Source organism: Anas platyrhynchos, chromosome 18, assembly GCF_047663525.1.
Source record: "Anas platyrhynchos isolate ZD024472 breed Pekin duck chromosome 18, IASCAAS_PekinDuck_T2T, whole genome shotgun sequence".
Taxonomy (NCBI): Eukaryota; Metazoa; Chordata; class Aves; order Anseriformes; family Anatidae; genus Anas; species Anas platyrhynchos.
The window spans coordinates 12,274,542-12,288,725 of NC_092604.1; the positions used below are offsets into that span (position 1 = coordinate 12,274,542).

Consider the following 14,184-nt stretch of genomic DNA (forward strand, 5'->3'; position numbering starts at 1 on the left):
CTTGCAAACTGCCAATTAATTGCATATTTGGTGCCTGCTCTCTCCCAGCATCCTGGATAAACACAGCGAAGCCAATCAGAGGGAGCTGCTCTTGGCTGCGAGGGGAAGGAAATCTGTCATTGTCTCAGCCTTGTTATCTGCAACCACGGCAGACTTTTAGCAGCGTTCTGCTTGTAAACACCCTCTTTAGACACCTTCTGATTTACATCGATGGCGTGTCAGCCATTGTCTAGGCACTACCTGAAGGTTTCTAAATAATTGCTTTCCAAAATATTAGATGCAGATTGTCCTTGATAAAAGGCAAGGGCCATCAGCAGGACTAGGGAAATGTGGTAAGCAAAGTCCTTAAAATGAAAAGATAAAGCCAATTCCAAAGCAGGGTAAGAGAGACGAGAGGGGAGCAAAGGATGTCGGGGCTTGGTGTGCCCTGCTCAGGGAGTCCTGGGGATTTGAGCTGGACTGCCGGGTGCATGGTTTTGGAGACAAGTCAGGCTGTGGCACAGCCCCTTCAGAAAGCTGGGATCTGTCGATGTCAGCCCAGGGGCACATCCCTCTCCTCTGCTCTAGGCTGGAAGTATTTCCTACTCTGTGTGAGACTCGCGTTATTTAAATCTGGACAAAACAATAAATTGTAGGGAATGATCTCCATCGCACACAGGGTTTTCTGATCACCCATATTCTGCCTTTCTGTCTCCAGTTCCTCTGGCTACTGAAATGCCACAAGAATGCACTGGAGGGATGATCCCGAGATGGGTTTGGATGTGCACTCGCTACAGCCTGGCAGGTCTTCTCTTTATTTCTATCGTGCTCTAAAACTCAGTGACTTAAAGAGAGGCTCAGCTGAATCTACAGGGGCTACAGATAGCCAGGACAAAAATCTTCTCCCAAGGCAATGCTCAAGAGGATTTCAAAGCTGCCATCTTGACATTGAGTTATTGTAAATTAACTCTTGCTTCCAGGCAAAGACTGATGAATGGTCTGAAATGAAGAGATAAGTGTGCATATGGATTCATGCTCCCAGGCTCTCACGGACCTTCTGTGGTGCTAGCAGATGGAAATAATTCCTAAAACAGGGAATATTTGATGCTGGGTCAATTCTTATTCTATTATGTCAGCGTATATAGACTATAAATGAGTGGAATTAGTTTGAACTTACACCAGTCTAATATAGGAGAAAAACAAGCTCCATGTGTCTTTTAACAGTGCAGATTTGTGTTTTTTTTTTTTTTTTTTTTGTGTGTGTGTGTGGTGTTTTTTTTTGGTCTAGCTGTTCTTTTTTACCAGTCTCAGTTTAGGCTGTCCACGATTTAATCCCGTTATTTAATATTTGCCTACCAGTAGTGCTGTAAGGCCGTAGGGAAGGTGCGTTGTGACCTGCCTACCTGCCTGTCTGAGAGCCCGTCCAGCCTGGATTTGGTGTCAGCAGGAAAATGAGGAATGGGATTTAGCCTGCTCCGGCTAAATCAAGGAGGGTGTAAGCACTGGACTTCAGTGGAGGTGGGATTTGGCCTGCAGACAGCAAACACATGATTCATCGTGGGTATTGCAAAAATGGTTTCGTTTCTTGTCTCCCGGATTTGGATACGACAGGATTTCTGGTGCAAGGACAGGCTGAAAGGAGTGGATGTCCCCATATCCTGAGAGCCAGCTGTGCACATTGCACGTGGTAGGTGAGGAAGATTCCTGTTTGCAATGCAGTGACAGTGAAATAGTGTTGTGATCGTGCACAAGTTGCAGCCAAGCTGCTAGCACAGCTTCAGGACATGGAACAGAGATGGAATAGAAAACATCCTTGGTGTTCTGCCCCCCCATGCACTTGTTTCAGCAAGAACATGCTCAGAAGAATGCCACATCCTTCCTCGGTGCCCTTCTGGAGCATGGGGAGCCCTGGTTTGCGGCAGGTGCTCCTGGTTCCCGTTCCCGTTAACTCAGGGAATGGCACAAAGAGATGAAATAGATAACGTGACAGTTCCCAGTGCTCGTGGGCAGCACCAGAGCATGGAATTTAAACATTTACCCTCAGAAATGTCCCTGCTTCAAGCAGCTTGTGTTTCAGGAAAGGGCAAGGCGTGGGGAGTTGTGGGAACTCTACCCAAACATTCTTTTTTTTCCCTTTTATTTCTGTAATTTGTCAGAATTTTCTAATTGACAGGGTGAAGTAAAACCTGTTGGACTGAGGCTGCCCTCCAGGTCATTGTACAGAACTGGTGTGCAGTGGAGACAAGATCTATTCGTTGCTGTCAGGGACTAGAGTTCATTATCACACGGGCAGTGGCTAATGATGGCAGTTTAAATTTCAAGAGGATTTGAGGAAAATGTCCTTTAATTCCCATATGCCTGCACTGTGGACTTACTCCTCCACGCCTGCACTTTTATATATATATATATAATTTAAAATGTGAATTGTAAATACCGATAGAAGGAGGCTGCAAGCTAAGCCAGCAGCATTTAGAGTTGCAGCTTTAAAGACGAAATGCCTGCAGGAAGAAGGAGCGGGGCTGCCCGCAGCAGCTGCCGTGAAGGACTCCAGCGGTGGCAGTGGCGGCGTCACCCCGGGCACGGCTCAGGAGCGGGCACTGCTCTGCTGCCCCCAGCATCACCCAGCCCCATCCAGGCCTGGCCGGGTGCCTCCCGAAGGGCTGCTGAGAGCTTTGGAGCACCCAGGAGCCCACTGCTGAGTCCGTGGAGAGGAAATCCCAAACTTCTTCAGAGACATAGACCGAGGAGCCTGTGCTTATGTGCGAGCCCTCTCCCTTTTTTCCGGTACGTTAGCTGTATTGCGCTAATTATAGACGTGAGAGAAGCGTGCTGGATGAAGTTTAATTAGCAATGAGCTGCTTTGTCATGTAAACCCGGAGTGCAGCGCAGTTCGCTCAGCCTGGATCACCGCCAGCACCTGCAGGAGCGCCCAGGCAGCGGGAAGGGGCTGGGAGCAGGGAGCAGATGCCTCCTCCAGAGCTGCGAGCCTCAAGGAAGGGCTTGAATTACAAAGGAAGGGAAGGGGCTGAGCTTCCCTCCCCCCCACCTCCCGTCACAAAGGGCAATAGTCAGTTTACTTTAATAATCCCACTATCAGCTGCAGAGGAAGTCTCGCAGTCCGGGAGTCTGCAGGCAGCTCGGAGCCAGCTGGGTAGCACGGAGCGAGCCGAGGCCGAGGGAGGGCAGCGCCGAGGATGGACTCGCACTGCTGGCTGAGGAGCTGACTTTCCCAGGGATCCCAGAACTCCTTTTCTATCCCGATCTTATTTTTCTGTCCTGTGAAGGCTTTGGTAAGTGTCCAGTAGCTTTTCGCTTACCTCTCATGTCTGTGGTCACTAGGACTTGCCAAATGGCGATGGAACTGCGGTGGCGAAGCATTTCCCGCACCTTCGTGAGCTTGCTCTGGAAGTGGATGATCCAGATTTTGAAAAGCTGGACCTTTAAAATCTTTTGAATTCATACACTGCTTTTTTTTTAAAAAAAAAATAAAGCCGGGAAGCAGATACGGAGAAAACAGACTTGCCAGTGCATTGTTTCAGCTGGTGGGGACTGCTGGGGCCACGGCGTCGTGCAGTGTGTTGGATTTGCAGACGTTGGACTGCTCTGAGCAGAGCTCTCCCGAGGTCTGTGGGTCGGTTCAGCCGTGCAGATGTTTGTGCAGCTTCCTGTGAAAGCTGCCGGTGGGGGTCGAGGCAGCTGCGCCCGCAGCCAACCTCTGCATTCAATCAGCCCCCAGGAGCGGCGCGTTCAGCGCCTTCTCGGCACGCTGCTGGGGAGGGAGCAAGATGCAGGAACCGAGCGGTGAAGTGGTTGAAGTGGTTTTGCTCGCACCGCGTTTGCTCTGGGCCCTGAAATTCGTGGAAGGGAGCCGGCGAGGTGGGAGCACGGCGGGCAGCGATCCCCTCACACCCGCAGGGAGGGCAGCAGGCAGCGGGACCGCGGCGCTGAGTGCAGGATTCATGTTTTTTTTTTTCAGAGAATGGAGAAGTTCTGTATGACTGTAAAAAAAAAAGGAATCGGCCATGGGCTAGGGCAGGGTGTGTTTGCAAGCAGTCCCGGGTGTGTGTAGGCGGCTGTCTACGTGGTGAGAGTGCAGGATAGCTAACTTTAAAGGGAGATGTACGAAATCTTATGTAATTTATGAAACCGAGCGTCCTTTCCCAATGTCCGTGCTGTGAGCCTGAAAAGGCTAACCCTGAAATGATTTTAAAGCTGTCTTTGTTAGTCATCCTTTCTGCAATTTGTTTCTTTTCACGTTCCGTTTTGAGTAAAAGGAGCCAGGCTGGTTCCTCTCCCCTCTCCACTCCTCCTCTATTGTTAGGCTCTGCCAGCTTCCCCTACAATTGTCCAGCTCTGCTCTTTTCTGAGCCTGGCAGAAAAGGATTTTGTTGAAAAGGAAAGAAAGAAAGTGTTTCAGAGTAAAGTCTGGCAAGCGTTTGTGTCCTCATTAGGCTCCAGGCACACTTCCTCCCTCCCATCTCTTTTTCCCTACAAGTAGCAGGGTGACAAGCACCAAGCACTGCCTGCGATGCCTTCAGCAGAATTTCCCCTTACCCTTCGGACCGCTCGCTGTTCAATAAACTCAGCAAACAATAATTGCAGCTGGAAACCCAAGCACATTACATACCCCAAGGAGCAGGTGCCTGTAACTGCGGCAGGGTGTTTGGTAAGAGCCTCAGTCAGCCCCAGGGCTGGAGGCAGGGCGCTGAGCATCCTCCCGAGGCAGGGTCGGACGGGCGTGAGGAAAGCGGTGTGTGAGGGGAAAGGTCAAGACGTGCCTGTGTTTGTTCTCATTAAATCGTAGCTTAATGTAGCAGACTGTAATTAACGGTCACGGTAATGCTCAGAGGTAAGCCGATGCGATTCTCCTCGCTTCTTTTTGATTCCCAGCCATCGTTTCGGTCTTTTCCCTCTGACGAGCAGAGATGGAGCAGGGGCTGGCTGTGTTTTGGGGGCTCCCATCCCGCAGCACCACGGCCCTGCAGCACGCTGACACCCCGGGGTGCCCCCACGCCACGGCCGGGCTCCTGGCACCGCCACGCCGCGGGTGGCAGGGGAGCCGTGCCTGGGGAAGGGGGCTGCCGCGGGGTGGTAAAACCAACACAGACTCCTGTGAGGCTGAGCTGCCTCCTGGGCCTCGTTAGCGACAATATTAGCACAGGAAGATGTGAGCGGAGTGCTGCAGGCAACCAGGAGCCTCAGATCTGCGGGGAGCGGGGCCCAGGGAGCCCCCGGGTGCGGTGCTGGCCGCAGCCCTCGCGTGTTTGGCCTCTTGGCACAGCAGCTCCCCGGGCCTTTGTGGCCCCAGGGTGCGTATTTGGGAAGCCGGGAAGGTAGTGAGTGGGATGAGAAAGCACTCGGTAATTTTGTGAGCTTCCTTCTGCTGGAAGTGACAGGAAAAACACCTTTTCACGTTTAAAAGGCTCCCTCGGCTCCCCTGGGTGTTGTACAGAAACACCCCCCTTCTCTGCTTCTCCTTGGCTTTCACCGTTTGAGACCTGCAATTTGATGACAGATTTAATAATACCCGACAGAATTGTCGTTTGTGCTGAGAAGAGCTATTCAAAGGCAAGTTGTATCACCTGGGATAACAAAACGTAAAGCCACCGATTTGTTCAGTCCCCGTTTTAGATGCTCGAGACCCAATTTTTCAGACTCATTGGGCACGGATGTCTGCTGGAGCCGAGTTAAATACCAGGCCTAAGCTGCCGGTTCTCCAGTTAGGGGCTGCATTGGCATATTTCGGCTGATTCACTCCTCACAGCTGAAGTCCTGTTCCAGGAGGCTCTCCCTGGCTCAGGAGATGCTCGGTGCCGGGCTGGGACCGCAGCGAGGAGAGGGAACCGTGCCGCCTGCTGCCTGGGAAGGAGCAGGAGGCAGGTTGGGCTGCAGCCAGGAGGTTTACAGCAAAGACAATAAAACCAAGAACTAGACCGATAAGTGGTAAAAGGGCTTTAACAAAGCCTCTGAGCAGTTGGTCACATCCTGCAGCGTGACTGACCAAGGTGCGGGTGGGAATGTCCCCGGAGGTGGTGCACGTGCTGCTGCTGGCCCACAGGAGCGAGCAGAGCTCCAGCAGAGAGGCTCAGCTCAGCCTTTCCAGTGTGTGTGTGTGTGCCTGGGGGTGTGTGTGCCTCTGGGGGTGTGCAGGCAGTTTGGTACTGAGCCTGTGTCCTTGGTTCATGGGGTTCCCCCAGTCGGATGGCATCCGTGGCTCGGGCTGCTTGCGCTCCGCTGGCTGTCCCCAGGTAGCTCTGCAGGACGCCTGCAGCACGAGGCAGCCTCCACCAGCATTGCCCCCTCGGCCAGGACAACATCAATAAAAATGAGAATTTATGAGCTCTGTCATGTACAGCAAGCAAAGTGTCTTGCAACAAATTAATCACTGATTGCAATGCAGTGCTGACCGGGAGCTTTCTGCTTCTCTCTTGGCATCGTTGCAAGGTTGTTAGTTACAAAACAAGGCTGATAAAGAGACCCTTGGCTGCCAGTGCTTCTGTGTGCTACTACCTGCTCACCAAACACGAGGCAGCGTTAGCCCAAAAGGTGTTTTTACTGCTCAAGTTGCTCCAGCTTTAGTCAGCAGAATGTGCCGGCACCATCTCAGTGCTTGTTGCTTCCTGTGCGATTTTGGGATCGCATCACGGTCTGCTTCCAGCTGGGGCTGAGGAACTGGGTACTGCCGGTCTGCTGGAGGACCAAGCTGCACAGGAGCTCCTCTTGGGCTTCAGTGAGAGGTTCCTGGGGACCACAAGACCTTTGCCTTAAGCTCTGTTTCTTCATTTCCATGTTTACAGAGCAGCACCAAAGCGGGGCTCAGCTCTACTCCCAGCTTTTAAAGCACTCCCAGGTCCTTTAAAGCGACTGTGCAGCAGCAAAATGAGTTAAAAATGGCTCTTGGCTCCTGCACTGATGGCATTGTCAAGTCAGCTGACATCCTTTTCCCTGAGCTCCAGATAGCATCCTCTGGCTTTCTGTATGAAATCGTGTTCACCTGTCTGCGTGTGTACAGAGACAGCTGTACGTGTGTGTGCCTGACTTCTGAAATGCGAAGCACGGAGGGCATTGTGTAGCGGGAGCACAAAAACCTTGGTATAATTCAGACGTCTGTTAGCAGGATTTAGTGAGGAGATCTCAAAGCCTTTTCCAAACACGAGCCTGCAGCAGCGTGCGCCCTCCCGGTAAGCAGGGGCAGGGCAGAGCAGCGGGCGGGTGCTCCATGGGGGCACGGGGAGAGACCGAGGCTCCTGAGCACGGCCGGCTTTGGAATCGGGCGCCGGCTCCGTGTTCCCCTGCTAGGCTGCTTCCCTTTCCCACCGGGAAAGGTTTTGCCCATTGTTCTCTAATTTGAGCAGACAGGAAAAAACCCGGCTTTGAATTCTGCTGCCTTCCCTCTCCCCACAGCTGCTGCGAGCAATTGTCCCAGCGTTCCTACCCAGAGCCGCGCTCTTTGTTTCCCTCAGGGTGGCTCTGCGAGGTTATTGTTTTTGCAGTCATTTTATTCCTCCCTGCCTGAGACCAGACCGTTGTTTCCTCTTGACTCACATCACCTGTGGATGGCCTCTTCCTGCCCGGCACATGAGCACAGAGCGGGCTGGGAGATGGAGGCGGCGGCAGCAGCCCCGGCAGACACCCCGCAGAGCAGGGAGCAGAGCTGCAAGGTTGGAGCCACGAGTCCTGCTGGCAGCCAGGGACACATGCAGAGACCTGGAACGGGGAGATCTGCAGGGCACATTGCTGTGTCTTTGGGATGTTTCGCCCCTGGGCACAGCGGACTTGCATCAGCCGGTCCCATCCTGGCGGGTTTGCTCACGGCTGCTGTGCCCGGAGACCCTGCGAGCACACACAGCTCCTGCAGGTGGGTGCTGAGCACCACGTCAGACCCACCAGTCTTCAAGGCGTTGTCTCAAATGCTCGCTGGGTCTGTGGAACGAGCTGCCAGCAGCTGTTTTTGCTACAGGCTCCGTTTGGTTCATCAGGCTTGGCACTGTTGGTTCCCCCCCTTCCTCTGTTCTTTTTCAAGATGCTCTCACAGCAGAGCTCAGAGGCTCGCTGTCACTTTGCCCATGTCGGGTGCTGGGGGTGAGCCGGCCCCTCCGCAGGGCACGGAGCCCCCCCAGCGCTGTTCATGCTGATGGCAATTGCCCAGGCATCGGGGAGGGAGGAGGGCATCCCGCATCTCCGATGGCACATCAACGTGAAATTTCATCACCTAGGCTGCAGGAAAAATAAACTGTGGCTGGACTTAAAACATCGCGGTGAGGAGGAGTAAGGGAGAGAGCCTTTTATGAGCATTGAGAATATTTGTAGCTAAGCAACCAACATCAGCAGGAAGAATAAATCAAAAGTTTCAGGGCTCTGCCTGCCTGCCTTCAAGGGTCAGGAACTATATTTTCCCTCTGTTAACAAGATTGCCTTCCTCTGAAACATCAGCTATTAGCTCCTGCTGGAGGCAGGATACCATATTAGATAGACCAGAGGCTTGTTCTGGGATGCTGCGCTGGAAACGTAAATGAAAGGACAGACGATAAGCATCTTGCCAAAGGCCATCGAGTGAGTCAGGCTTCCCGGTTGCTCGCAGGAAAATGCTTTTGGAAGAGCAATGTCAAATACATAGAAAATATTTGCTAAATATTCTCGTGGAAGGTCTCCCAACGACTCTTGGAAGCAGCAGCTACAGACTCTTCCCTCCTTGCAGATGGCAGAAGTTAAGTGGCTGGATGGTGCTGTAGGTTTGAAGTTGTAACTCTGCAGCTTTGCTCGTTCGGTGTCTCCGTGCAGTTCCTGTTGCTCTGGGGCACTGATCCCGGCTGCTGTGACTGCAGCACGGACCCGAGGCCTAGCAGTTAAAGTGGCTGGGCTTCATTTTCTGAGTATCGGGCAGTGTTCTTCACCGGCTCGCTCCAGAAAACCAAGAAGCGTGACATTTTACTTTAAAATGTTTTATTTATAAAGAGGAATTTTCTCAGAAATGCCAATGGGAATGGCAGCAAGTCAAATCCCAGCAGCAGTTTCTCAATGGAACTTCTTTTTTTAAATACCATCTTGTAACCTCAGGGTATTTTCCATCTCTGCCTCTTTCCTCGTGCTTAGTCAAGAGCCAGCTAGAAGTGATGCTGCGATCTTTACCCTGCCTGTCAGCCTCACTGATCGTCGAGAGGAGGGCTCAGGCTGCCCTCTGCATGCAGGGAGATCCCTTTGGAGAGCCCCAGAGCCTGGCTGCTGGAGCCCCGAGCCCTGCCATGCACACCACAGCCATCACTCCTGGCCCTAAATAGAGCAAGTCCCTGACTGAGAGCCCCAGAGACCTCTGAGCCTCCACAGACACTCGAGTCGGTGTTAATTATAAGGCTGAGTATATTAAGGCCAGATCCCCTGGCACTTATAGGGAGCTGTATTCCTACCCCAGATTTATTATTTTGATGGGAGCAATGAACTGTGACACGGGATAACCCGTGTGCTTGTGGCCTTCCAGGAGCCCTCCTCGTCCCGCTGGGGTGTCCAGGGCCGGGCCCGAGCTCACGGGGAGGTCTCTGCACGAGGATGCTGTGAGCCGGCTGCGGGCACTGCCTCAAAGGCACCCAGCCCCAAAGGCACCTTTGTAAATACAAGGCTCTCTTCCTCAGCTCAGGGGAAAATTATGTGATTTTGGTTTTCTTTTTCCATTTTTTTTTTTATTTTTTTTTTCTTAAGGTCTCAGAATATTTAAAGACTATTTGGCTCCTCACTCGTACAATATTTATTTAAGGTATAACCGCTTATATGCCAATTTAGCTTTTCAAAGGGACTGTCCACATCTTTTAGCACTTTGTAAGGCATTTTCCCCACTTCCTGTGGCATCAGGCATTTCAGAGGAGTGAAAAAAAAGCATCTCCATTTTTATGGATTTGTGCTGTCGTTTGTATGCTGACCTCTCTTCAGAAGTCACCCTTTTACAGACAACAAATAAAACAACTTTGGGAAGGAAAGGGCTCTTTTTTCTCACATTTACTGATAGAGCTGTGAGGCTGGCCAGGAGTGGCTGGGGTTACTGAGCCGTGAAAAGCACTTGGCTGTTTGGAGCAGGGGTGTTCGTGGCCGCTGGCACCAGGGTTTGTGGGAGCTCAGCCGGGTGCGGGCTCCGTTTGGTCCCGGTGCCACCGCCGGGCTCGGAGCAGCAGCGCGAGCTGGCAGGGACGGAGTGGCCACTGGGTGTGTGTGGCTGTAATGCCGTATTGCTGCCACCGTGAACAATTTGGGGGCCTACATTGACATCAACATTCCTTCAGGAGGTGTTTTTTATTTTATGGTAGGGAAACCGTCACTTTGGGAAGTCAGGCAAACGCGTTTTGAAGCAGCACCAGCTATTTGGAAAGAAAAAGAAGGAGTTGGTGGGCTGAGCAAGGTGTCCTGGAAAGAGAAGGTGCAGCTGGGGTTAATGCCCTCCTGCATCCCAGCTGGCTCCCCGTTGTCCCAGCCCCCAGCTCTTTCAGAGCACTGCCCAGTGGGCTGCTCAGAGGTGCTGAGCTGGGCTGGCTTCACCGAGATACCCCCATGCAGCTCCCTGAAGCCAGGGCCCTTCACACGGGCTGTGGGGCCGGGGGGGCTGCGCTTGGGTCAGGTCTTGGGGTGCTGGGAGCTGGGGTCTGGGGCCACCGGGGCCGCTGCCATGTGGGGAGAGTGCCGGGCAAGGGTACTGGGCAGTGCTTCTTGTAGCGGCGTGGTTTCTGCATCTCCCTCTGTGCCCTATAAATCCCTCTTTTTCATTATGTTACCGCTTCATTTTCTCTTCCAAAAATCGCACCCTCTTGTCTTTAGTTTAATTTTTGCATTTAATGAAACAGCCCTGTAATTAAATATTCTTCCACAATTCCCTGGGCAGAGCATCTCATGACAAAAAGCACCAATTTTATTATTATTACTAATGCAAAGTAATGAAATGCTCGAATCCTTATCAGGTGTAATTCAGGGGATTAATCATTTCAGGTGGAAGGAGAAGTTAGCTCCAGCGTTTCCACCGCACCGACCTGCTGGGTGTCCTCTCGCGTTCCTCCCTCCATTCAGACCTTGCAGCTCCGCTGTTGTGGCCGAGAGCATCCTGTGCGTGTCATTGCATATAGGCTGGGGTGAGCGTCTGTGTGTTAGCACAGCGTGCCTGAATATATTTGGTTTTCTAGTTCACTGGGCAAACAGTTAGCAATAAACTAAATACTGAGAAAGCTAAAAGAGAATACTAGACTTCCGCTGTCCACGAGGGCTGGCTCTGCAAACCCACCGAGCACCTCACAAAGAAAAGCAGACCGAGCCCTAAAAAGCTCTGAACCAGCTGAAATGCTCTCATGGAGAAATATTTTTGCTTCTTCAATCTGAAGTACAAAACAAGCAACTGGGTTTACTGTGAATCAGTCGGACAATCCCTCACTTCCCTCTGACTTGGCCAGGCCACCAGGTCGTACGCTCTCCTTTCCTTTCCTGCCTCCTGCCCCGGGCTGGTCTTGTTAATTATTTCCAGACTCAGCTGAAGGCAGAGGAAGCCGCCCGGGCAGATGTGCGCCACCTGGGTGCTAGGAACAGGGTTTCCCCAAAACTGGACAGGTTGGGGTCCAGGGAATGGCAGCAGCCCTGGTCTCACGGTGCAGCCAGTGAGGTTAAATTCCCTGCTCTCCCATGTGGCCTGCTGGCCAGCAGGGCTCGGTGCTGGTGCTCAGCTCTGCTAACACGCCAGGAGGCCTGCCACCGAAGGAGGCACCCAGGAACAGCAAAGGTGCAGGTGTGTTTGGGGCAGCTCTGACAGGGGAAGTTCAGCTGGGAGGAGGAGGCAGACGGTTTGGGCTTGTCGGTCTGCATGTGGCCGGCTGAAACGTTCCTTCCTTCTGAACATCCTTCATCCCCCTTTGATCCGAGCCGTGCTTTTTCCTGGAAGACTTCCAACATTCTTGGGGTAGCTACGAAGCTCCTTTTTTATCCCTTGTACAAGCCACATCCCTCAAATTTAGGAAAGACGCTGTGATGATGAGGTGGGACTGTTGTGTGTAAAGTCGGTGCTGGATAAACATGTTTGACTTCTTCAGACGTTCTTGATCTCTCTTTGTTCCTAAAAGAAGCACAGCGCAGGCTCCTGTGTTCAGCTGGTAGTTTGACTCAGTGCAACGTGGAAAATCTTCCCTCTAAAGGCTTCGAGCTGCGTTGTGGGTCCAGGTGGTCTTTGTCCAATAAACGGAGAAGTTTTGTGACCATCATTTCTAGAGTAGCACAGCAGACAGATTCGCGTGGCTGGAGCACACCGGGAGGCAACACTGGGATGGGAAGGATGCCAGGAGCCAAGGTGCTTTTATACAGCTCCGGAGACGCAGCTTGGCCGCCTCTGGCTTAGGCAGCAGGCTGACAGAGAGAGCCCCAAGGTGGCTAGAGGGATAATGAAGTTGCTTCTAGGAAGGACAACAAAAAAAATGCCTTGCACCTTGCTCCTTCTTAGTAGGCTCAGAAGCAAAAGGAAAAAAAGGCTTCTTTCTCTAGAGGTGAGCAGTAACTTCGCTTTCCTACAGCAGCAGAAGCCCGACGCTAGATAAGTAGCTGTGAGATGATTCATAAAAAACTAATTTATAATTTGCCAGAATATAATCCTATTTGATCAGTGTTATTCAGTTCCTCTTTCTTTTAAAATTCAGTGCACTTAACTGTTCTACGAGGGTTTATGAATGTTTAAAAATTGCTTTGTGGTCCCTAAAGTAATTTGACAAGTCTGACAGCTATTGATTAAAAACCTGAAATTATTCAGACTGTGGGATGACTTGGGGGATTAGATAGAAAGTTTTTTCAAATGTGAAAGGAAATAAGATGTTGGAAAGTAAATATGTTCTTGAATATTTTTGAAAAATCCATTACAACTGTGAAATTAAATTGAAATGAGATACTTCGTGTGGAGATGAAGGAACTAAATGCTGGCTTTACCAGTTAGGCGTGGGGCAGAGCTCCCCGTCCCGGGTCTGGATCACCTTCCCTGGATGATGCAGGTGAGCGGGGACCTGGGGAGCCCCTGGCACAGGTCAGCGTCTGGCCAGGCCCAGGCAGCTCCTGCCGTGCAGTTGTGCACCGTGAGGCCAGGCAGCGGGCAGGGCTGGCAGGAGCGGGGCTGTTGCTGTCCGATGCCTGAGCTGCTGCCCGACTGCATCCTGCCGCAGCCTCCCGGCTCATCCTGGTTTGCACAGCTCGGGCAAGGGCTGCTGTGGGAGCTGGGAGCAGCCGCTAGGCCAGATTCCTCTGCCTCAACTTGTCCTTCTTCTCCAGCCCTCCGGGAAGGGTATCCAAGACTGGCTGTGCCGTCTCTGTGCGTGCCAGAGAGGCTCTGCTAGGAACTGTTAGACCAGGGCCATATTGCACATGACCAGAAGGGACCTCTTCGTTCAGCAGGTCCAGACCTGATCTCTTCACCACGTTTTAGAATATCCTTCATAAACACATTTCCTCCCTGTTAACATCACTGAGGTTTTCTTCCCCATTCTCCCTCCCTCTGGCAGGCTAATCTCTAATCTCACTTCTCTCGTGGTTAAAAGCCCTCCTCTAATTGTCAGTCTGAATCTCCTCACAGCCAGTTTTAGCCGCTTGTTTTACCAGTGCAGCTCTGCAGCTTGACCAGCTCTCGTCTTCCTCACACACTCTGCAGGCTGGGGATGGCCCCCAGGCGCCGTGTCCCCTGCTCCCATCTCGGAGCCGGGACTCGGGCTGGTCGCACAGGGCTGTGCAGGATAAGGGACGGTCCAGAGCCATTGAATTTCTTCAATGGCTTCAAAGTGAAGAAAAAGATTTTGCGTCATTTTGAGGATTACTTTGCTTCAGGTAAATAGCGTTAACGTTTAGCGAGGTCAGTAACAGCCTGCTGACGTGCCTTGGCATTGTGCTGCTCAGTTCTGTGCTTGGAAGATGGGAAAAAGGTGCAGATTGTGCTTGTGCCAGGAGCCTGTGATTCTCAGGAGTTACCGTACAGTTTTTGTCGTGGTACCAAAGCAGGGTGGCCGGTTCCATCCGAGTCTGACAGGTAGGACACGTCTTTGGAGGTAGCACGCTCTTGATATGCATTCGCTGGAATTCCCAGCAACAGCTCTGTCATTGAAGTGGGATCTGGCCCTACATTTCCATATCCCTGATCTGCGAGAAAAGGTTACAGAGGCAGGAAGAAGGCAAGAACTGCTGAGCTGTCATCTTCAGCTCCAGCTCGTGCGTGTCCTC

General features: G+C 52.1%; 1 protein-coding gene across 10 annotated transcripts in view; it reads left to right on the forward strand.

Annotated features, from left to right (window-relative positions):
* Positions 1 to 14,184, forward strand: part of DAB2IP (DAB2 interacting protein) — a 210,444-nt gene that overhangs the window by 135,434 nt on the left and 60,826 nt on the right. The window contains exon 1 of one of the 10 annotated variants that reach the window (XM_027470779.3): positions 2,663 to 3,269. The exons of the other annotated variants lie outside the window; for them this stretch is intronic. The gene's annotated coding sequence lies outside the window, so the exon portion shown is untranslated. Of the gene's footprint in view, positions 1 to 2,662; positions 3,270 to 14,184 lie in introns of those variants that run through there. 10 annotated transcript variants of the gene reach the window in all.